Here is a 26,206-nt window from a genome sequence, read left to right as displayed (position 1 = left end):
GGGGGGGGGGGGGGGGGGGGGGGGAAGGTCACGGAGCCCGGTCGCCGAGCAGGGAAGTCGTCGTCCTCCCCCTTCAGAAAACTACTCAGTGCCGTCGTCCGGCACTTCGCGGAGAGGCGACCCCGGGCCAGACATATTAAATACATACTTTGTTAGACCGCTTATATAAGACTTGGTTTATTTAAAGTTGGAACAAAATGGAGGAAGAGGGTAAAGAGGAAACTCGCCCGGTCTGGCGTGCGGGTGCCTTCACCGAGACGTGTGAAAATACCGCGGTGCCACGAAAGTTACCCGCGGCTCCGTCTCCCCCTAGAAGGGCCGGGCTCCCCAGCCCGCAGCCGCTGCCGCCGAGCCCAGGTGAGGGCCAGGTGTGGCCCCCGCGCCCGGCCGGGAGCCTCACACCTGCCACAGATCCCAGGCGTGCAGGACCTGTGTCAGCACTGCGATCCCAAATATTTATCCTCCAAAAGGCTCGAAGGAAGAGTCTGTCTTGCAACAGGACTATAAATCACCAGAGGAAAAGTGCATGAATAACAAAATGTTTCCTCTTGCACACAAATCCCAGCGTTTCTCCTTTTTTAAAATAACTTATTTCTTTAACATGTCATCAGATTCCTGGGCCTTTCTACAGTGGCTTTGCCTATTTATAAGTTTTGGGGGAAAAAAACGTGGGGCAGCAGTTTCTTTTTGTTTTTTATTTAAATCACCCATAGTATTGCAGCAGGATTGTCAGCTGCTGTATTATCAACCAAATTGCTTTAAAAAAAATTATAAAAAGGATTTCTTTAAAGGGACACTTCTCAAGGCTGATAGAGCTAAAATTAGACTTGCCAGCTGTGTTTTGGTTTGTGGGCACGTGCTTGCACATGACAGGAACATGGAAATATCACGCTTTACTCTGGCAGTTTGCTGTTCTCATAAGCAGAGGGTTTTGTTATGGGTTCCTATAACTGTCCCATAGCCAGTTAGTCCACGAGCAAAAGAAAGCAGCTGAAGGAAATGATCAGTACGGGAAGCCATACACATGCTCAAAATACTGCCTATACACTGTGCTTTCATCACCAGGCATTAATAATCATTGGTAGTTAGGTACCAGTCCTGTGCCGTACTGGTGCTGTGCTTGCACAGGTATTTGGCCCCTGTTGCAGGAGAAAAACTTTGCAAAACAAGTGCTCTGTTCCCAGAGCGCTGTACAGGCATTAACCAGGTTCTTGCACACCCAGATGAGCTCTGTGGAGCACTACCATCACCCCAGCTTCCAAACCTGCTGAAACAGATTCAAAAAAAGTCTGGTTGGGTAAACTATTGAGTATTTTCATTTCCTAATGAATTCTAAGCCAGCCAGGACCATGTGGTTCCTCTTCTGAGGGTCCCTCTTATTCATTCATCTTCTCTTCTGAGAAGTGAATTAAGAAAAAAGATAGAAATGGGAGGAGAAGCCTGCAATCCCCGCCTCCCAACCCCACGGTTTATATCACTGCTCAGCTTTAAATATGCTGCCTCTGGTCGTAGTGCAGGATACTCCAGTGATACTCTTGCTTACGCTTTCTTCTCCACCCCCACCCCTCCCCACACACACTTTCCCTGAGGGTGAAATAGACTGTTTGAGCATTGGTATCTGCAGAAGTGAATGATGATTACTTGACCATACATGATACTTTGAGCTGAGACAACTTTCAGATTGTTCTTTCAACTGCCAGAATTAAGTTGTTGTGCTTCTCTCCTCACCTTCTCAATTTTCCCTCAGGATATTAACACAGTTTTTCTTGCTAAGCGGTTTGCTTGTAGAAGTGGATGTAACCGCTGGGAGAAGATAGAACCTATGTGTACAGGGTGAAATAAAAGATAAATACTAAGGAAGTAGAAAACTGTGCATTCTGACCAGGAAGGACTGATTTGGCTATATCATCTGACGACTGTGAGTATTTCAAATGATGCCATAAAATTTCAACCCAAAATTTCCACACACTCTCCCATCAGATGAACTGGCCAGTAGCTCCAGTAGTTCTCACAGCTAAGAAAAGGTGAAGAACTACAGAAGGCAGCAGACTATTATCTGTGTGGGTAACAGCTCCACCCTTCTCCTGCTCTCTCTCAGCAAAAATCTTAAATATGAAGACGGTTTGGATTTCACTTTTCACCTGTAATCCTGACCAGGTGCTGAGCAGCCTCTGCTGTTTGCTCTGAGTGCTCAGCATCTTGCATGATTCAGTCTTCAGAGATGCAAGATAGAGTGGAGGCAGCAAAAATAGGAATTCAATATAAAGGAGTGGGGGGCCAAGGGGAGAAGACAGGAGGCAATATAGCATAGCAAAAATGCAAATGAACAGCCACAAAAGCAGATTCAGATAGCATACAGCCTCTGAAAAAATGCTAGTGCTGGAAAATGGAAAATTTCCATTTGCAAAATACAGACATCAAAAAGATCATCTGTGACTCCGGAGCACACTGTTTAAATAGAATCCCCTTCATTTTCTGGCCTGTGCATTTGAATAACTGAATCCACTTACAAACTGAAATAGCAGTTTGCCTACCAAGTGTTAAGTATAAATGTTCCTCAAAAGAAAAGACAAGCTGTTCGATCCCAGTGAGCAACAGTGAGAAAACTTCACAACTTTTTTTTCCTTCCTATGGAAGGCTCGTTATCAAGCCCCAGCCAGGTCCACTCCTGAGAACCCGGGAGTAAGCCATGTCCCAGTGCATTTGCAAAGGCACTGGCATGACTGGTATCGCTGACCTGAGGGGAGATTCACAAGCCAGGTGAGCAATAACAATCTCTTCAGTGGGAAGTTTAGAAATGAAACAAAATAAATGGTAACACATCATCTGTAAACCAGACAGCCAAGAACATTTGAAGGCAGGCACCAAAGGATATTAACTCAGCAACAACCAAAGCTGTGCATAAGAAACCTGGAGTTAACTGACACAAAAAAAAAAAAGAAAAAAAAAAGAATCCTTCTCATGACAGCCTGAAGTACAGAAATTACATATGTTTGGATGTATTTTTGCCGTTCATAAAATGCAGATTTTTTCATTCACAAAAAGTGAGTTAAAAGAAAAAAGCAGACATTTAGTGAAAAAATGTAGTTCAGGGGCTTTTATTTGCTAACATACAATTCTACTTACACTTTTTTTTTTAATAAGCTTTTTACGTATCCTATTAAAACCTTCTAAAATTATAAATATCAGAATCAGGTAGCAATTCAAACATTTTCTATCTCCTTGCTCTTGAAAAGCAATAATCCACTTTAACTTCTGACAAAATTATGTCAAAATTGTTGAAGTCATGACTAAGGAAATACAGACACCACCACTTAAAGCAATATATTATGTTAAAGAAAAAAATAACAACTATTACCTTGGGCTTATGTTTTTAACCTTGTCTCTCTAATTTTATTCTATTTACTCATTAAAGCTATTTCAAAGGAGACCATAGTGATACTTGACAGCTTGTTTACAATGGGTTACAAGAAGAGTACTGATTTTATTTCTAGATCTGTCAGCACCTTCAGTTCAGCTACCTTAAAACTGTATTGATGAACACAGAATTTTGCTATTTAACAGTTCATTTATCAAGCTGATTTACCTAAGGATAGCTAACTGAATTTCTAAGAAGTGCATCTCAGTGTAACCATCAGTAAAGCACATGATAACTATGGAGGGGGTGTGGGAAAAAGACACAGGGATACTTAGCTTAACAATGACAGCATTAAGTGTCTGGGATTGACAGAATCTCTCTGAGTTGGGGAGTGACACCATTTTCAGATGTCTGTCTCTCACGAGAGAACAAACACCACTGAAGGTGGTTTTCCCCACACATGCACACCTCCTCTGCCTGCATGAAAAAACAGACAGGTTTGGTCTCCAACCTTCAGCAGTAACCATCGTAACACCACAAAGCCTAGAATTAGGCAGAGCTGCAGATGGCATAAAGTAAATCTGAAAGAGTAAATTTATAAGATTTGGGAAAACAGCAAAGGCTTCCCAGCTACCATCATATTTCATTTTTTTGCCCTTTATTATCTTCGATTTTAATACTATGGCTCGGGTATTTCCATTGGTCTACTTTTACATAATGTAAAAGACCCAATCCTAAAGGAAGTCTTCAGACAGCAGCAGAGTGAAAAATTTTAGGAAAAAAAGTGAACAAGAGTGAACATTCACTGATACTAAATTGTTTGTGTTTTCCATCTGATACAATCCCTCAGATGCACAAGCAAATGAAACTAGCAGTCAGTTGAACAGATAGAGTGAAATTATGCATTAATGTCCTCTTTCAGCAGATGTTAATGGATAAAACCGAAGTAAATAACATTACCTTAGAGTTCTGTCTACTTTGCATCTCAGAACCCTTTGCAAGGGTTAATTAATCTTGTGATTCGGGAAAGGATTAAGTAACATGACCAGTCAATGGCAATGCCCCAGTTGTCACAAAGAACGGTGGGTTCCTCTCGCCTTACAAACCCTCATGGCAGGGTAAAAGCTAAAGCAAATATGACCAATGGGGAATAAGACTTTCAGTTTTGGAGGAGATTCATGGGGAGAGAAAATAGGGCTATGGCAGAGAAATGCAATGTGACGAAACAGGAGAGAGACACAGGACAGCTGTAGCATATCATAGGATCACACGTCAACAGTTTAGGGCTTTCAGAAAATACCAGGACTGTGCACGAGTTAGAAAACATGCCTTTCAAAGGTGATATTTTCTATAGCAACTCCACATCACAAGTCTGTAAATATTACATCTGGTCTCGAGTCTGAACTCTCAGGATAAAAAGGGCAAACAAACCCCCAAACAGTAGGAGGACTAGCCAAGGCCATTTCTCCCATTAACTTAATACTACCAGCATTAGATGTGGTATGATTCAGGGGGAGAAAATTCTTCACCTCCCACCTTTCCCCCCCAAAGTCCTGCTTACTAGTCACTTTCTCCACCCCTCTGTTTACTTAAAATCAGATTGTAATCAGGGAACATGAGATTTTTTTTCTTAAGGAAGTTTATTTCTCAAGGTAATGGGGAGACGTAAATATGCTGCCTGTTTACTGAGGCTCATAAACACACATGAACACAGTCAATTAATTGTCACTGAGAGAGTTCCAGCAAACATGGAAAATCCTAGCTTTTTAGGGCATGGCCATGTTTAACTAAATGTTCACCCATCATGTACTGAATTACTTAGTGAGATATTAATTTTGTGCTCCAGCTGAGGGTAATCACAGAACAAACTGGCATTATTCAAGTTACTCCACGAAATTACAGCAAGGGTAAGCTTAAGAACAAAGGCCAGCAGGAGTCGAGCCTCTCAACTTGAAAGGAATTATCTTTTCCTCTAATTGAAGTGAGGGCTGTTTTGTTTTGCTTTTTCTTTCCTTCCTCTTGCTAAACTTCCAACAACGCTTCTTGGCAGAAGGTCTCCTTGCAACTGGGCTTTCATGCTTAGAGCCCAAGAGCAGGGACTCATCTGCCTGGGAAAGTTTACTAATGTGATTACACCAGCATCCTCGACAGCTAGAGTTACATCCACGTAATGCTACATGTGGGCATTCTTACCGGGGAGTGATTACGCTGGTAAATGCCCCTATTTACATAAACCCAGAAAAACTAGACTTCTGGGTCCAGTTTTCCTACTGGTATTGCCCCTGACCTACACCATAACCTTGGACAAACCACTTGTCCTGCTCCCTCCCTTCTGTCTCTGCCTCACAAGCGTTGACTGGAACTCTTTATGGTGAGAACAATCTCTATGTTTTTACAGTGCCACAGGGGAACCTCAATTTTGGTAGAATACCAGAACAACTCATCAGAAACCTCTAATAATGTATGTAAACAGCTTCTTCTTCCACTGTCCAGACAGCTGCTATTAGCGAGTTCACAGGCTGTGGCATTTCTTTAGCATGGGAAAAAGTTAACAATAGGCAGGAATGGAGGGTCATCTCAGGCAACATTCCATCACTATCAAATATAATACATTCTGCTTTCTCTATACTTATATATTCCCCAGCATGCCAAGACACATTTCTTCTTGTCTCTTTCATGTCTGGCAGGCTTCTTTGCCCACTAAATAATACTTTATCTAATGCTGCCTGTAAATAAGTCCTGAAGGAGCCTTTGCTAATAATTTCTGTTTCATCTCCTAATAGACCCCCTTCTAAAATGCATTACAATTATGGCATTACCCTAGCAATTTAGTCCAAAACTTCATTCAAAAGTGTTTGTAAAAATAATTTTTCATTACAATTACTGCAAATTTTATTGTTTTGATGAAATCTCAAAATATGACCCTTTTTTATCAGTTTAGTTCGAATTTGATTTTTTAATTTAATTTTTCCATGAAAATTCTGCCTTTCAACTGCAATAAAAATTTTCCTTCTTGGTCCCCCTGAAAAAAAAAAATCAAAGTCTAAAAAATGTCTCTAACACATTTTCAAAAACACCTTAAGCAAAAATTATCTTCTTTCTTTACCCATGTAGGAAAATATTATTTAGGAATTATACAAATGAAATACCATTATTGAAATCATTCTCTAGGGAATGTGTTCATCAGTTGTTCATTTTTAATTGAAATTGATGACTGGGAAAAGCAATCTGCAATTTAGCTTGCCCCAGTAAGCCCTACAGTAATTCAGAATCTATTCAGTCCAAAGTATTTTATAAATAAAGATCACAGGTTACGAGAATCTGTAATCTTCAGGCATAACAAAATGCTATTCTTCTCCTTCTCACTTAAACATAAATGGGAACTCAAGTGGAAAGAACATAAAAACATGTACTATGACCTCTAGTGCCTTCTTATCAACATGTAAAGCTTCCCTGAAAGCATTACAAGAAAAATTATAAGTGTCCACTAAACATAGAATCAAAAGACTATGCGTGATGGTTCCCAACAGAGGGGGAATTTCTGGCTCTCAAATTCTGCCTCACCCAGATAGGGAGAAAATGCATAGCAAATGGAGAAGTACAGTACTGAGAGCTGGATAAAAAGTTCCACATGCAGGTAAGCTGCAGACTTGAACCAATTCTCCATTTTTCAAATCAGTTCACTCTTTTATAGGAATAATGGCATTTTTTTGTAATGGACAGTTTCCATTTACCACAGAACCAATGCAACCTGCCATGCAAAATCAAACCTTATGTCACACTAGATTACTGTCCATCATAACCAAAGAAAATGTATTGAACTGAATATATTTGGTTCAGGAAATCTCTGTTTTGTCAACTGCAGTATAGCTCATTGTCCATTAAACAGTACCAAACCCAGTCTGAACAGAGCACAGTGTAGAAATGTTTAACCTCCTAATCCTGTACTCGTCCACTTGCCAGAACAAAAGGGAGGGTGACATCTAACAAAAAGTGAGTTAGGACTGACACTTTCCTGTACCAGAAAAATTCTTTGGGTAAGAGATCATTTATTTCCTGCAAACAGACAAATGCTAATTACAGGTCAAATCTTCCCTCTTTTTTTCCTCTACCATTTTTTTTTTCCCTTTTCCTTCCTTCCCTCCTTGGTGCATCTTTTCTTCAGTCTTTTTTGTCAAATATCTTTTGCCTTCAAAAAATCTCATCAAATCTCTACATTCTCCTTCATCTAAAAGTTATCTGGTTTGAGAATAATTTGCCTGCCTTCTTTTATGTATTCCAGCTGGAGTTTTTAATAAAGCACAAGGACTCAAGGCTACTGTATTTTTATTAGGAGATGGAGGAAACTTTATAATGATTTCTATTCACATTCAACAAACGCTCTTTCCTATTGTTCTACCCTATTCACCTCTCCCAACATCCTATTCCCAAATCGTTTTTACTCTGTAATCCTTCATCCATTTTGTCTCCTCTTCATTCTTGTCTCCACCTAACCCCCTGTCTTCCCAGCACAAATACTTTCTTTTTCTCAATCTTTTCTCCATCTTTTTTTTTGTTGCCCCGATTCCTCAGTCACAGATGCTTTAGGCTCCACTTTATTACTTATGCTGCAGTTCTTTGAATGTAGAACAAAAATATTTGAGGGGGGGGAAGAGTTATTCTTTTTAACTTGGAAATCCATCCTGCTCGATGGGAAGAGAAAGCACTCTCTGCCATAAACATCTAAATTAACGTCAGCTGAGGTGACTCAGCAGGGATGTGGACAGAGTTAGGGAGTTAAAAACATAGTAGAAGGTGAAGATATTAAATTCTTTAACAGAGGAAGAATTTGGTCTCATAAACTGAGGATCCAATCAAACTCACCTCTTACAGACTGCTTTTCAATAAAGGGTTTTAAAGATGTTTCTGTTAAGTATATATGTACACAGCTTGCCTTCTGCTCACAATTGCAAGTTGTAAGTTGTATACCCTTGACATGAACACATGAACATGCTTGTCTTTTTAGGATCCTACAGCAGCAAAATATATATCAGCTTACAAACATAAAAACAGTGTTTGCCAAAGATTTCTCAACTCACAGGCAGCAGGTTAAGAATTACAAACAGAAAACACTTAAAGTGAGTAGGAGTTAAATATTAGTCTTTTGATATAGTTTTTCAGCTGAAATACTGACACAAATTCAGCTTGCACATAGTTTGCACTTTGGCCATTTGGTACATTCCCACCAAGCAAAGTTGGATGTTTCAGTATTGTGAGGAGCTTGTAGAAAAAAAAAAAAAAACAAACTTAACGATAACTTAATTTCATTTAATTCGGAAGTTGTATTTCAGCAATAGATATTTCTTTGTGCTAGTCACCTTATTTCGCTGTTTTATCAGAAGGGCTAGTAGTGTTCTGTCACTATGGGGCTTGACATTTCCCATGTTATCAGACATTTGAGTGAACTATTGGTTTGTCAGATCTCTACTGTTGAGTTGAATATTTCCATGCTGTAGATTACATTCTCCCTTCAAATTCATGGTGAGAAATTTCAGTAAAACCATTTGTCCTTTTTGTGTTTCTCAAGAAAGATTTGGGGTTTTTTTCTTGTGTTGGAATAAAGTGGATTCAAATGCAGACAAAAATGTCCAAGCTTATCCAGCTGCTTCTCCTTGGATAATGGTTGGAAGGAGCCTGAGGGAAAGCAAGGTTTCTTACAACATGTGGAAGAGGGACCTGAAATTTGGCCAAATGGGTGACTCATTCTGCTAGGGATGCACCTTCTACCTTTCTTGTGAAAACTTCCCAGGTCTGGCCACATGAGAAACATTTGAAAACACACAGTCCCTGCATCCTCAGCAAATACCTCCCTGGAGTTCCTATACCTGCTTCCCTCCCAGCTTCCACAGACCTCTGCAGAAAGACAAGGAACAGCAAGACCCTCTCTCTTTAAGGAAATCCCTTCCTCCACTGTAAGGAAGTGTGTGCACAGGAACTGCAGCTGCACAGAGCAGGAGCCAAGGATCGCAGGTATGACACGAGATAATGACACATAAGTCAAGTAGTGGGGTACTGCATTTTCTTTGCAATAAGATACTGCTGTGCTGTTGGGGTGTTGCCCACCACTCACTGAGATGACGAGCTGTGGAGAAGATGGCACAAAGGGAAACTGAGGAGTAAAAGGGGGGATATGCCTTGGTTACAGGTCGAGGTGAAGACAATACATCAAGGCACTGCTGTTGTAAAAGGAGCCCAGGGTGAGTAAGCATTACAGTCTAAAGTGGAGAAGACTCAAACGGGAAGCTGGAAATACCTGTGCAAAATGTGATATAAGATTAAGAATCAGCTAAAATTAAGAACGAAAAAGCAACAGTGATGGCAACCAGGCAGTTTAGAAGTGCCAAATTGATTCGGGGGACTAGGCAGGACATGAGAGGAACCAAAATGGGGGAGAACAGAAGGGCACAGAAATATGTATGAGGAAAGAAGAGGACAGCCCTTTTCCCTCTGCATCCTGGCTGTAACCTCCAAATTCCTGGCGTTGACTACTCCTCTGTTGTCAACAAAAATCATCTACACCCAGCTGCAAGGCAATCCACCCCCTTCTAGCACTGGTCCACATAGACTATTAAAATCTAATGTTACCAGACTCTTCATGTCTCTGTGATAAATAGAAAGATTTCAACCTTGCTGACAATCCATTTGTCAATATGCCATGGGATGGGATTTTCAGGTTTTCAGTTTGTTGGTTTTTTTAAAGCTAAAACCTTTTTCACATGTAAATTAAATTAAAAGAACAAGAGGGAAAATTCCATATGATCCCACATTTAAGGTTAATGAGTAATGGGATAATTATAATGAACAATAAAAAGATAACGAGTGTTCACAGAGAGGCCCATTACAACTGTGTAGACAACCATTACTCTGTAATTTTATACCTTTTGAACACTTGACTTTGCAACCTTAATGCTTTTTTAACATTGTTTTTGCCTGTGTAATGATATATAACAATCTCCCGACACCATCTGCAGTCTTCATATTTCCTTGATCTCTCTCAAACAAATTTTCATACTGAGTATGAGAAGAGGTAAGTGATTATCTCACTGAGCAACAGCCAGGAGAGAGATAGTGAGGGATGCATTTGGTTGTTGCCTCTCTGCACATTCATAATTCCTATCTCACCAGCTGGGACCACGCTACAAACTCTTGGGCTTGGTTTGTCTTCGTTTTGTCAAAATTTCTTGATTCTGCAGTTTGCTTCTCCCATTGGTCTGACAACGAAACTCAAGTTAACAAGGCTTTAGGGCACAATTAAATACTTTATTTTATTCAGTAGGGTTGTGGCCAAGAGTATGGCATCAACCATTTTCTTGATTCCTTCACATCTGACACTGCACTGATAAACTTTAGTTGTATGTGCGGTCCTTCACTGCTGGACCTGGTACTGGACACAATACTAGGCATAATGTTTAATTATAAAGAGACATTGCATGCTTACAGATTATCAAAATATTTCAAGTTTACTGTTAAGAAAAGCCAATATTAATAAGAGTTGCTTTTGCATTTTTTCAGGCATTACATATTTTAGCTGCAAATGTCAGTTCTTAACAAGGTCTTAGCTCTTGTTTCCAAAGTATTGTAGTATTAATAAAGGCTCTTTAGGACTGTCCCAACTCCTTGGCACTCTAGCAACTCTGGGTCACCTTAAAGTCACTGCAAGTCCCTAAACATCTGCATCATTCAGACTGGAATCCTAATGTGTACCATACAGCAATCATCGCTACACTACCTGCATGCTTATATGCAGGTGGTTCTCTTGGTAGCTGAGATTTCTATTTGCAATAAAAGAAAAAAACTGTTTGTAGTAAAGAGCAGACACTTTGGGGGACCAGCTCAGTGAGCTGACTACCTGTGGAGCACACATTCTCATTTCCAGCTGCATGACCCTGAAGTAGTCATTGCAGTCTGAGTGGAGAAAGGGAGTTAACACTAAATAATATTAGATAAGAGCCAATCTCTACTCAGCACTCTTCAAACAGCAAGAGAAACATGTCTTAGGTGTAAAGTGAGAGATCAAGTAGGAGGAAATCGTAGTGAAGAATGATAGGGCAAATGAAAGGCCCTCTCTGCACGCCTCTCTGAATTGGTCTTTTCTATTATTAAGTTCTTGGCTATAAGAAAAAGGTGACAGAGATCCCATGCTCTCACTATCACAACAAATCATTCACTTGTTCTTCAGCATCACAAAGAGCAGTATATGAACTTCACCATATTTATATCTCTGATTTTATGCAATAATTTAGCTGCTGCCTCCTTGTATGAAGGAAACACAGTAACGCCTAACTCAAGAACTAGTCTTGTAACAGCATTAACCAGCAAGGCAAAAAAAGAAAAAAAGTCATGTTGTATAACTCCTACAAAGATGAATGAAAACAGATACACTAAATTTTAATTTGCTGCATTAAAAAGGACCGCCTATGAACTGAGATGATGGATGGCTCCCTATATACAAACACTTATACACATGTAACTAACCCATGATCCAAGCAGGCCAGTAGATGACAGTGTGCTGTGGCACACTTTGATCCCACACGACTATCTGAGTGCAGTTTGACCCGGTACAGTAGAACTCCCCCCTAAACATCACAATCATTTCCTGACCTAGGTATTAAAAACTCTGCCACTTGCTCCAGCTGCCCTAGGAACTCCCATGGCTCTGCTTGTACGTGGCTCTGGAACACCTTCAGTGCTCAGTCCCCTGCTCTGGCCTCCTGCTTAGCACTGGCGGTTGTTGCATGACTGCCAGCACGAATACCAGCACCTTTTGGCCGAGGAAGATGTGTCATACCAAGCCTGGGATTTCTGGAATATGATACTAGGATTTCTATATTAGCCTGATGGAGCTTCTAAATTCCCACCTTAGTTGCTTTATATAACACAAAAGAAAGTATATGAAAAGACAAGTTGTGAAGTGAACAGCTAAAATTTCTGGAGCACTAGAATTCAGACTGCTTTTTCCACCTTAACTACACCCTTGAGTTTCTTCATTAGAATAAAATCTGCAGAATCACATTGAATTCTAATGGGAGGGCTCCTTGCCTTGTTCTCAGTGTTGGATGGGCACTGCTAACTGTATGACAAAATATTTCATATTTTATTTTCTCATCACCTTTTAATGCCATACCATATTTCCTGTACAGCATTCAAACTCTGCTCTGAAGACAGAATTATTAATGCTTGCATAGACTCTCAAGGAGGTGGTTTTTTTTCACTACAGTGATAGCATGCTTTATAACACATGTAAATTTATCTTCCTAATACCTGAGGAGACAGAGAACTATGTTCATCTTCAGTTAACAGGTCGGCAACTGAAGCACATACAAAATTAACTAAAAAGTCAGCAATGAGTTTTGGTTTCCTTCTTTTAAGGAAGGGCCTACATTTTCAGAATACTGTGTATCATATGGCACAGTTCTGCTCAAAGCCCAGGCTTCTGCCAGGAGATACACACTTATTGGTCCCAACTCATATGTAGACTAGGAGCTTCAGATAAGCCATCCCTGCTGTCTTGTCCACAACATTAAAACCTGCAGCTCCTTCTCAAACAGGCCTCAGCCACAAATAGTAGGAACAAGGCCTTCCTGTCCTCCTCTATGGGATCAGCCCACCAAACTGCAGCAGCAAACCTCAGGGATATCCTGGCAGCAGAGAGACCTGCTGAGCCTTAGCAGGCAGGTACTGTTCCAAGCCTCAGACCAGCATGCTAATCTCAATCTTCTTCCTCAGTAAACTTAATCCTACTCTTACAGCAACTGAAAAGAAAGATTTCTCATGAGAAAGGATAGGAAACCTTAACAATAAGTAGTTCCATCAATCCTTTTCTATATATAAAATTAATGATACTGAATTGTAAAATTATTGGAGAATGAAGCAATAATTTTAAGAAACAGAGAGCTAAAATAGACTCCAAAGGATTAACATCCACAGTAGATTATCCTCTCCGTACTAAATTGGGTAATGGATTTCTCTGAATAGGATATTTCTTTATAGCAGAAGCATAAGACATTCTTTTAAAAAAGATCTGTAATGTCTTACTTTACATATGTCTTGTGTTTTCTTTTGCTATTTCCTTCAGTCATTTAGAACTAGCAATCTTGACTGGTGACACAAGCGCATATTCTTGTTGAGACTTGTCTTAATATCTTGTCTTAATATATAGGGGAAGAACACACAAGCCACGTGTGATCTTTGGAAAGACAGAGCAGAGGTCTCCAAGTGAAGAGTTCTGGTCGTTAATGGAGTACGGTGGGACACAAGTAGGCAAAAATAGCATTGCGGTTAAGATATTGGACTAAACTTGGAAGATATCTTCTGGTTCCTGGCTCTGCAGCAGACATCCTGTGTGTCCTTGGATAAATGCCTCTTGTGAGGCTAATTTCATTTATGTGCTCATGTACATGGTAATGAGCCTCATAAACAGCCTATAAATATAATCACTTGAAATAATTTTTAAGGTACAATCTCTTGTATTCAGTGAGGAATTACATATTCTCTTGGGAAATGAAAAAGTGTTTTCTAGGCTAAAGGCATGAGATGGGTTTGGATCCATCTCAGTTTCAGTGGCATCTGTGTACACATTTAAATTTGGCATGTGCAGACCATTACAATAAAAAAAGAGTATGCATTATTTGCACTTTTTCTCATTTTCTTTCTCAGACTGGGATTATTCCCATTTATAGGAACTCCAGCTGTAAGAAGCAAGGAGAAACACACATATAGATGATGATATCTTTGAAATATGTACTGGCTCTGTATCCTTTTTGTTCAAAATTCTTGGAAACATCCCTAAAAATCTGTGTGCACACACAACAGTTGTAATTATTCACATGGACCCTACTGTAAATCACAGACTCATATGTACATCTGGAAGTTACTCGTCTCCACACACACACAGAGCATAACTATACAGTTCACAAATAAATTTCTATAGGAAGGGCAGTCCTAGATCCAATGCAGATCTGCCAAATCTGCTAGCTAGGGTGGTATTTCACCATTTGTGGTGCAAACTACTCCTTTACTGCTTCAGGGAGGTTGTTTGTGCTCTGGCAGCCTCTGCTACAGACATCCAGAAATACCAGATAAAAAAACTGCTGCTCACAGCAGGTCTACATCAGGTGGGATGCAAGTGCAACGCACCATGGACCCTGGGACTAGGCAGCAAACACAAACTGTGTCAAGGTTAGACCACCATAGTACTCCCAGTTTTGTTTGTGTATTCTGATTCAGTCACTTCCTTTTCAACAAGAATGATTTCCTCCAACATATATCTTTGCAGTTGTTGACCCTCTGTGGCTTAGATGAAGCATAAGGTATCAGGAAAAAGTAAATTATACAAATAAAATTTTTAAGTCTATATCTATAGTCTGCACCTACCACCTATGATTTTGCAAAAATACAACTACCTGCGTTCCAAGGTAGACATCTCTTACTTGGGATAGGTCATTATAGGAACTTTGTTTTTTTAATTTAACTTAATATATCCATGCAAAATGGATATATTAATTTAACTTAATATATCCATGCAAAAACTTAATATATCCACGCTATGCAAATGCGGTAATTTCTATATGGATTATTTACAGGCAAAACAGTGTTTGTGTTTGAAAACTCACTCCATCAGGAATACATTTGCCATAAAGCCAAGTGTTTAATAATATGAAAGTATAGCTGAAGATACTCTTGATGATAACCTAGGAACTAGAGTTCATTATTTGTAAAGTAACTATTGTTTCCCTTAAATCTCTATAACATTCCTTGCTTTGTGTTACTGTTTTCAAATAACTAGAAATGCCAATACCTTAATGAATCAGACTGCTACAAAATAGCCTAAGACTGTTAGAATACCAAAAAATAGCAACTGCTAACATAAAAAGGAGGAGGCAATATGACAAAATTAAGGACATAAGCAGAAGAGACCTGCTGTCTCCAAATGAAAAGCATCTAGGTGCAATGCAGCTAGAAAAACCGTGACTGCAACTTCTACAAAAGCTGATAATTCAAATGTGATCACTTACATATATATGTATCTGTATATATATAAAAGCAAGTGCATAACTACTCTGATAGGTTTGGTTTTGGTTTCGTTTGATTTTTTTTTCCTTGGATGGGAGTTATAGTGTATTCTAGTTACTCCAGTGAATTCAAGGTCATTTAAGGGCAAAGTTATGTTTCTGGAACTACTCCTGCTGTCTGATCTGTGGAACAACTAACAGCCCTAGCAATTAGGAACAGAAACCTTACCAAGGAGCATCCTTTCATTAGGGAAAGGAGAGAAGACACAAAATTAAGAATGAGTGGCCTCTTTCCTTGCCTCTCAGGAATGGCCTGAGCTATTTGTTAAATGCCTTGGCACTGGCACGTCTTGGTAACAATAAGGCCAAGGCCTGTGGCAAAGCAAGAATCTTGACACTCCCAAGAACTTGTTAATTTAGCAAGTAAGTTATGTCTGGGGAGCTGAAGTGAAGAAATGGGATGTAATAATGTCACACTGCAATATAATAACATTATGAATAACATTCATACTGCCATCAGATATCTTCCAAAAGAAGACTTCTGATATAGAAAAAAACCTCAAATATTGGCATATATTTTATTAAAGCTGAGGATACAGTGACAGCTCAACAGTAAACTGTATGTAACAATTACTCAATAACATGTTGTACAGAAGGGTTGGATAGTTTCTTGTTTGTATCCTTTTGGCATTTTTTTTCTTTTTTTTTCTTTTTTTTTTTTTGTCATGTATTAACAAGGACATTGCTCATGTTCACTGAAATACCTCCAACTATACAAGCTGTGATCAGTAACACATTTACAAGTGTCTCGCACTGCCCTTATATTGCTATTTTCTATTTTTCAGGGAAATACATTCAACACACATGCACAGAGTAAATCCAAAATGAGCCTTAAATAATCTTGTTCAGGGCAACAGAGAATAATGAGTGTGTCTTCAATGAGGGGCATAATTACAACAAGCTGTCAAAGGAAACTTTAAGAAGGTTTGAGGGCAGGGGGAATTAAAAGCTATTTACCTCTATCAAAGCAGAATGAATAAGGGTAATGAGTAATAACCCTGAGAAAATGACAACAAAGAGGAACAGTTTCAGCACCATGAGTGGGAAATTAATCAAGTCCCTCTTTTGTTAACAGGTGTTACACAATAAATTCCCTGTGTTCCACCCTGAAAAAGCATCCTTAATACCAGAAGAGTTCTAAGAAGTAAACAAGAAAAATACTACCTTGTCCTTACAATACATTGTTTGCAAATGTCTGAAAGCACCTTTTAGTTCAAGACAGTAAAAGACATACAGAAGCTCAGTGTCTTATGGCATTTGGATTTAAATTTATAGAGAAAATATAACAAATTAACCAGTAGGCAATGGATCCCAGACTAGGAAATCCATTTGGACAACACCAAATGATTTTCAGGAAGCACCATGTAACAGCTAACAAAGTCCCAGTGTGCTTACTGGAGATATGCAAGCTTGGACATCTTGATTATAATCTACAACACTCCGGTCCCCTAAGCCAGGGAATACTTGGTTCAAGTCAGAGCAGCACAATGCAGTTGTGTAAACAGAAGACTGAAAATCAGGAAATCCTTAGTTCTAAAATGAGATCCAACTGTGCCCCTTTTTCCTGTCCACAAAAAAGTTAATGAAGCAACCTAAGCAATCTGCCCTATCCTCCCTCTTGGACAGAAAAATAGTATTTAACTACCAGTCTCAGTGAAGTGTTGGATTAATTAAATAAATTAACATGGATAGATTGAATAAGTTCACATCTTTAACACACTCTAAGGAAGAAAAAAGGCTCCATAAGCATTAAATATTATTGAAATAGTGAGAAGATCTTTTCAAGGAGAAATTACTACATTTCCTTTCTTTATATATTGATTACTCATTAATGCAGCAAAAGACAGAAAGATTAGATTTGACAGTTGTCAAGGAATGGTTTACACTCTTACATATGTTCTTGATTTGACACCTCAAATAAAAATGTTATTGAGTGGATCCCAATCATGTTTCCAAACCACTCCTGAAGGCCACAATTTTAAGATTTTCTGTGCAAATTATCTTTTCTGATGTTCATTCCAGCTTATTCTTATTTACTTACATATACTTGAGAAATAGGCATGCACAAAACATGTTACTGCTGCTCTTTGTAAAATTATTTGAGGACAATTAGTATAGCTGCTTACTCATTTCAGAGATTGTGAAATATGCCTTGTACATTCAGATTTATCTAAAAATCTAAACTACTATTTACTGTGAGCTTAAAAATTTCAGTAAACAGAAACACAAGAGGGACACTTTAGCAAGGTCATTTTGCACTTTATATCAAAGGGCAAATAATGTAAATATGTGATGTTTACAAATTGCAATAAATTGAAGTTTAAAAAAAATCTCAACCAAGCCAAAAAAAAACCAAAAAACCAAGCTAAACAAAACCAATCAAACAAAAAAACCCCCAAACCCAAACCAAACACAACCTTTTCTTCCCTTTTTCCATTTAGGCAATTGCTGTAGTTGTGGTGACTGATGTAGGTAGCTGAATGTCAGTAGCTAATATAAATGAGACTGAATAGGAGGGCAGTGTTTGGAAAAGACCCTCTAGAAAGAAATGAGCCATGTAGAGAAAACATGAGAACCCTTTAACAGAATACAAGGCACAAAATTGCTTTTGAATTTTACTTTTCTTTTAGAAGCTATTCGAAAATAAATAATGTTCTTCTAGTAACCATAAATAATTTCTTTAAAAGGAGAATTGCTTATCCTTTCTGTATAAGCAATCTCAGCACCTAAGCCCAAAGAGAAAGAAAGGGATCCACATGCACCTTCCTGCTCCATCTCCTTCGGAAAGTCTTCTCCTGAAAGCTTTCATAGCTTTTTTTATTATGCAGTTTTGCTTCTTGTTGAACAAATACAACTAAAAGTAATGCTATATAAACATGAGAGTCATGGGCCTTGGATAAGCCAGTGAACCTAGCTGCATATTTGGTCCTTAAATGAGATTCCTCATGCACATATACAAGCTTTACATCCCCTATTGGCCTGCTTTGTTTAGAATAAGACAGGAAAGTTGATCCAATCACACTAAATTTTGAAGAACGAATATACGTCTGGAAGCACACAAAAAGAAATCTCCTTTACTCAAACTACATGCTTAGAATACATCCAAACTTTCTGTGTGTCATTGGCCATGCTGAGCAGACAGGCCTACGATTTCTAATCTAATCAACCTCAGAGTGACTGTGAAACCAGCAGCTGTGTCTGAGCAACTGGAAAAATAGATACAGAACAAAGGGGAAGACCCATCTCATCAGGGCTTCTCCCTAAGTGCATAAACTCAGCTTCAGTAGAAAGCATAAATATTTCATTCACTATTTTGTACTGTATTTCTCCTGGGATTTGTGCTCCAACTACTTTCTTTTAAAGGTGCATTAATGTCTTCTTTTAACAGCATCCCTTCTAAACTTTTCCCCTTGCTTAATGGGCCTGAAGGGATTAAACCCTTAGCAGAAAACTGCATCTGTTGTACATAACATCACAGTATTAGACTATCATAATACCAACTCATTTATTTTCATTTTGTGGAAGCATACCTTCCCTTGAGAATGATGCTACAGGGTATATTTCCTTCCTGATGCTTCCTTTCATGTATTGTGTGATGTTAAGGAGAAACACTTGTATTCAGACATCAGAAGCCCAAGGCCCACTTTTTGCCTTGCATTTTGAGGCCACATTATGCCAGAAAAGTATCTAGGCTGGCTATCAAAGAGCTCCAGAAATTCTGCCCATCTCAGAGAACATGCAACACATGTTCTTTGCACTTGTCACAGTTCTGGACACGGATCAGACAGAACTGACTTAAATTTGCTTCTGCTTTGGGTGACTTCTTTGTGCATCAATTCAAGAAAACTGATCTTAACACTTCAGTGAGGTCTGTTGTGATCTCACTGCTTGAACATGTACCACAATAGTCGACACCAACACAAACAATGGTGCCATTCGTCTTGTATTGAGCAAGGCTTTGTCTACACACAATTACAGCTTCAGTACTCCTTTGGCTTTGCATTAAATAGGATTCCCCCTGCAAGGAGTGTTTATAGTGTCCATAATTTACAAAATCAAGACCAGGTCACCCAAATAGCCTTGAAATAAAGAAATTATAGGGACTACAGGTGAAAAGTGTTAACTACTCTTGGTTACTTTGGTACTTAGCTTTGGTAAACTTAGTAAAAATTATAGTTCATCTGAACGGAAAGATGTTACTTCATCTGTAAACTAACTTCATTTTAATCCAGATAAAAGAAGTTTTGTATATTTGGTGCCAGAATCATAATTACTTAATTAATCCATTACTTAAACAGTTACATGATGGGATTTTCGAGAAGCAGCTGGGCACCCTCTCTGGGCTACATCCATGTGGATTTTGGGCAACTGCACATCTTCAATCACTGGCATCTAATTTGGCTGGTTTAACCTCTTTCACAGTTATATGCCAAAGCCTACCTGCTTTCCCAAAACATTTCTAATGAGTATAGTAATGGCCCAACCATTTGGAGATGAGTGAAACTCTTTCAATGTTTTCTTTGAAAGAGAACAGGCACAGCACAAAGAATTTCCTAAAGAGTAAACTCTTCTGGAGCTACAGCTGCTGCACGCAACAGTAAGGGCTACCCTCAAAACAGGGTGGAGTTTTCTCTCATCTCAGTGAGAGATTAAAACAGTCAGGCTTTCCCTCATTGCTGCAATAAGCAGCATGCAATATAGTAGGTCAGAGGGAATTACAAGGAGTCAAACACTTTCATTCATTTTATAGCACCAGGTAACATTACATACAGGGGCTGGCAAACTTTAGGACAGAAATACGTGAAGTTAGAAGCAATGTAGTACCTTGCTGCCTACTAGGGCAAGAGAGGAAGCACAGTCACAGGCAAAATTTTCCAGAGCCAGTTTTGAAGAAATGGTTTGTCAAATTGAGTGGAGAAGGGTGTTTAATTCTCCTAGATAATATGACAGTGATCAGGAAGAAATACAGAGCCAATGCTTAATGGTTCAAATGGAGGTGCTGGCAAGGAGCTTCTTTTGGAAAGAGACAGATCTGCAGTGGTTTAGACTCAATTTTGATCTATGTTGAACTGAAAACCCAAGTTCAACATAGAGAGGGAAAATGTACCAAATTTTCCTGATTGTTTCTTCATGTAGGATCCTGCACTCTTATAGGTCTAAGGGCAGTCATCAGTTTTACCTTAACAGAAAATTAAGATGTCTGGTAAATAACAAAGGCAGAGGTTGGAGGGGTGGGGGAGAGTGCCATTACTTCTCTCACTCAGTCAAAAAGTAGATTATACATCCTGCAGTATGCTTGCAATGTGACAGACTTCCTAGAGTACACAAGTGTGTTAATCAATAGTTAGGATCTGTCTAAACATATAACAAGCTGTTTTGAGAACTCACATTATCCAAGAGGGGGGTTAATGAACATCAGCACAAAGCAGAACTATGGTTGGAAAACCTTAAAATGACAGGGAGAGGAAAATAACACCAACTTGGAATCATTGCAGGCTTAGCCACTGAATGATGCTGAGAAGGGCACAGTCCCTGTTGACTGAAACTAGAGATGAATTCAAGCCACACAAATTCCATCTCAATTTCAGACTTGCCATTATTTTTGCAACCTTGCACAAATCAGCAATCTTCTGTGACTTGACTGCCCTTGCTGTCCTTTTTCCCAGTGCAAATAGTGGAACAGTCTGTTCTGCCTAATGCACAGAATTACTGAGAAGAAATCTGTGCTTCTTATTTCTTTCTCTGACTTTCCTGTTTAACATAAAGCTTTTCCCATTAGCAAGAAAATATAAATGCATTTGAGTTCCATCTTGCAGCAGGGTATGGTTGCATAATCTTTCAGTCTGGTCAGCTTTCCCACTTGTCTTTCATCTTCTCTGCATAACATCTGTTTTTCAAAGACAACAGATTCTCCACTGTTGTCTTGGGACAACACTAGGATATCTTCCCTAAAGAAGAAATTTTGTTGCTCTTTTGCCTTGTGTAAATTAGCAGGGCCATTTTTGCTTTAGAAGGTGTCTGACTACAGTGTCAGTGTTTTCACACTGGACAGCCAACACATACTGTTTTGTTGGTGCTTTCATTATGCTGAACTGTACAAAAACCAAGGGGCAGTGTGAAAGGCAGAGCATAAGAGAACTGTATTATTAACATCAGCTTCTGAAATATTTTCATGTTCATTTATCTCAGAATATGGACAGGATACCTTTGCCAGGGTGGCAACTGTAATTAGATTACTCTTTTCCACACCACTAATACATGTCCAGCAAAAATACAGAGCCCTGCTGTGCAGTTTTGTGGTCTGTTTTACTTTACCCTCAGCTGATAGTTCTCATTTATTTCTTGACATCACAGTATATATAATGTGGAAGCTCCAGAGACTAAGAACGTTACTAGGACATAAAAATTGACTTTTTGGGTTCTTCCTCCATTATGAAGAAATGTTCAATTAGAAATTCCCAAAAGACACCAATTCTTTAATGTTTGGCGCCTTGGCACTTTTAGAAAATCAACCCATTTTTAATTGCCTCTTGTTAAGCACTGAGGATCAAATTTGCTTATCAGTTTTGAAACTATGGATACATTTATCTATCTAGCTAGCTACCTATAAAATTCCTTTTACATCCATAGTGCTATCCACGCTTTTAATAAATCTGAGATGGGTCCAAGCCTGTATTGATCTTCAGACAGTGGCTGTGTATATTAATCTGCACTTCTTTTTTCAGAGTGTATTTCACTCATTGACAAGGGTAATTGGACCATGGGGTAGGTATAATGCTACAACCACAACTGTTTGTATATAAAGCTCCTTTCTGATTACATTTTAAGTTACTTTTCCCCAAGTCTCCTTCATCAATAAGTGTTGACATTTTTACCTCAATGGAGGATTACCTGAATCTTGTAGAAAAGGAATATATGAAATTACCAGACACTTGTAATGGCTGGCCAGAAAGGTTACAAAAGCAATAAGCACCTGAATCAGGTAAAAGGTTTGAATATGTGTGTAATACGAGAATATTCACATAAATACTCTGTTTTAGTCAAAGCTACAATAAATACCATGGTGCAGGTTACATTTCAACTTGTTAAACTAATCCAAACAGAAGTTGTGCATGTGAACTGAAAATTAAGAAGGAAAAAAAGTTTCATCAGGCAGCAGTATGTAGTTCATCTTTCAAGTGAGGAAATCTGCATGCATGCCTTTCTGTGGGATGTGGGATGAAGGCTGCATTTTTTGTGGAACACAGGCAAAGGTAAGACTGGAAGTTAGATTTAGTTTCTTATCCCTTAAGCTGGCACATAACAACAGGTCCTAAGGATTTCTAACAGGAGACAAAGGCTGAAAACTCTGCAAAGATTTCAAGGTACCATAGAAGCTGAAGTTGAAAAGATTGTATCAGTATTGGGTCAGTCAGACTAGCATCACTCTCACTGCAGGGACAGTGTTAGCCCAATTTCCTACTCACCAGAACTCAGGAATCACCAGGTGGTGATGTGTGCCATGCTCCAATAGGAAGATCATTTCATTGCAGGTTCAAATTCTAAACTCATATGTATTAATATATAGCTACTCCAACAAAAGCGGAAGAGTTGTTTCAAGAGTTGTTTCTTTATTATATAAAAGAAAAATTACAAATTTTACCTCGATATAAAGAGACCATTATTTTATTTACTTGCATATGCACATACCTATCTTAAGAGGGCAAGTATGACACTGAAGTCAAGGAGACCTCAACATGCTTATATCTCATAAAAGAGAAATTTAAACTTCCTACATCCTCCTCTGTTCTCCCATGAGAACCCTGCCTGATTTCCCAGTTCATGATCATTGCTCTCCAAGCTCTCTCCCTCCCATCCCATTTTTAAGCACTGAGTGAGATAGCAGGAGATGGAGCCTGAACTGAAATGCTACAAGCCTAGCTCATGCAAGGCAAAGTCAGATGCTGAGCATTTAGATCTTGCTAAATTCCTGCTGGCTGCCTTGCACAGCAGCAAGGAAGTGCAAACCTGCTGATTGACACTGTGTGCCTCCTGCCTCATGCATAGATTGCTCAAAAGTAAGGGCAGATATACTGTAGAAAAGTTTCCTTGGAAAAGGATTCTCCTAACACTCTGAGTAATATGGCAGAATTAAAAACCTGTGTGTCCTTTTAATTTGGATTTAGAAACTTTAGCTTCTGTTTTGGGGAAGCTCCATGAGGTAAATCCCCATCTCCTCATTCCACAGTCTAAACCAATAAATTCACAGAAACTTGATCAACTATGAACACAAAATTTCCATCTTTCTTCCTAGTTAGCTGGTTAAGTAACCAATTCTTCTTAGAAGGACTATTTCATGTTCCTCAACTATTCCCATTGCTCTTTTTGCCAAGAAATTTCATAAAGAATAGTTTGCTTAGAAATGTCATTTAAATTGACCACCAAGAGTAATGCAGTTTTCATCTTTCCTGTAGAGGAGGACAGTAATCAATTTTATTTAATCACAAATTTCACCCAAGCTATATTTCTGTAAAGTCAACCTTCTAACCACTCTCCGCAAACAATCTTCTTTTTTAAAAAAATCCTGTATTTGCCATACCTAAGGATGATACCAAAGCTTTGAAGTGATTTAATAGCAGACAGCCACTAGCCAAAAAAAAACCATTTGAAACTTCATAAGCTATAGAAATTCATTGCTTCTTTTAGCTGATTATAAGCTTATAGCTAAGATTATACAAAACAAACTTTAATTATTGCTAAAGAGCAACAAGAATATAAATTCAAACTGGGTCTCACAGAAAAGAAATTAAACAGTCTATAAATAGTATCTCAAAATAATATGCACTAGCTACATTCTGTGCTAAAAATAAATGATCCTGCTATTATTCTAGTGAAATGTTTTTTAAAGTCTCCTAAAGTGTGATCCAAGGCTCTGGGATCCACCCCCACCCAATAAAGCTTTAGGTTAGGAAGAGAGCAGATCCAGCCCACAACCGCATAGTTACCAGAAGAAATCCTACATCTGGCTTGTGGAAAATAATTCTCTCTGCTGTGTGATAACATATCCTCTGCCCATTTTAGTGGCACTGCAAGATATCCAAAATATCTAATTTTCAAATCATGCAACAGGTTTAAACCCAGCAAAACATTAATAATTGTTTCTTCCCAGCAAGCATAAAAAAACATTGCTAGAAGACAGCAAACAGACTGAAAGTGTGGAAAAGTAGAAAAATCTTAAGGCTGTCAGCAGTTACCAAATACCATGATTTGCATGTAACTGGCATAAGGAAGTCAGACACTGCCAAAGGTTGAAAACTGTATTACTGGAAATGCCACTATATAGGTCCTATTAACTTAGAACCTATAGCCTGTTCTTTGTCCGCGGACATGGCCAAGAGGTTCTCTCCACCACTCTCCAAAACACCTGGATCAGGTCATTATGGTTGAATGGACCTTGCTCTCTTCTGAAGCCTCAAGATATCCCAGTATGTGCATTTCAGACTGAAGAGAGCTAACTGGTACAGCAGGAACAGTAAACATTTCTGAACTCGTGGAAATACAGAACTTGCCAATGACCAGGAAGGAAAGACTATTATCTGCCAAGCACCAAAATTCTGACCAGAATATATGACTGTTTTGCAAAGTGTTTTAGCCAAAATTTAGCCCATATAGAGTAGCTATAATCTATATTTAATAGAAATGTTGAGTATTATTTATTTTATATATAATTCCAATTTTGAATTTTATTAATTATTTTCCCTGCAATTTAAATTTTAAAAATTAATTCTTTTCCTTTGCATACCTACCAGCATGGACACTTGTCCATCTCATAGAATATTATACTAGTCCAAAAAGAAAGAGGAGAAAAATAACAGATGTACTGGAAAATGTTTACTTAATGGGACAGTGCTTTTCATACTTACAGCTCAGTCCAGGGGTTTTGATGACATAATTAAAATTAAACCTAACTTTTTGTCTGAAAACCAAGAACTTTGTTATATTTCGGTTTTATTTAGAAAATATCATGGGAATAGGCAGGTTTTTAAAAAAAATATTAAATTCTACTTTCTCTTTTTTAAAACAAAATTCTCCCCAGATTTCAAGTTGTTACACTTGTGAAGCTGACTGTATATAACCCCATAGGTTATTGATGACTAATGAAACACTTCACTTGGAAAACAGAATAATAGTTTCAGTTCAAGTGTTTACTCAGATGAGAGGTATTGAGTCGGTTGGCATTAGCTTAAGTAAAACCTCAGAAAGCACTTGAGCCCTTTAACCATCTTAGCTATTCAGTTCTTAACCCTCCAGCCCAAGGGTATCTTGACTTCAGTTTTGGTACAATTAATGGGTGTTACATCTTTTACTCCCTGGGGCAGTGTCTCTTCCACTTTCAAAGCTTCAGGAAAGAGAGGCACAGGCAAGCGAATAATGTCATTTCTCCCAGAAATAACAGCAATCTATCTTTCTAAGGAGATCTCACTCTCACATGCAACAATTAAGTATTCTTTCTCATTTTGTACCAGGAAGTCAGCTCCTACTTGCAGTTTTACTCTTGGTCACCACTAGTTGTGTATTAAATTGTCAAAACCATATTTTCCTCAGGCTGTCCCTCACAGGAACTGCCTAAGGGAGGAGTTCTCCATAAAAACCATTGAGAACAATTGTTTTTCCCATTTTTCCTCAGAACTCCTGTGATGCCTCCAAAAACGAAACAACACTTCTGGCTTAGAAAGCTGCAAGCTCTCAGAGGCTGGGA

General features: G+C 38.7%; 1 protein-coding gene across 4 annotated transcripts in view; it reads right to left on the bottom strand.

The window, feature by feature from the left end:
- The window catches only part of RBMS3 (RNA binding motif single stranded interacting protein 3), a 596,100-nt gene that overhangs the window by 442,108 nt on the left and 127,786 nt on the right, over window positions 1-26,206 (bottom strand). The window lies entirely within an intron of this gene.

Source organism: Corapipo altera, unplaced genomic scaffold (assembly GCF_003945725.1).
Source record: "Corapipo altera isolate COAL_440 unplaced genomic scaffold, ASM394572v1 44, whole genome shotgun sequence".
NCBI classification, from domain to species: Eukaryota; Metazoa; Chordata; class Aves; order Passeriformes; family Pipridae; genus Corapipo; species Corapipo altera.
This window is presented reverse-complemented; position numbering and strand designations above follow the sequence as displayed.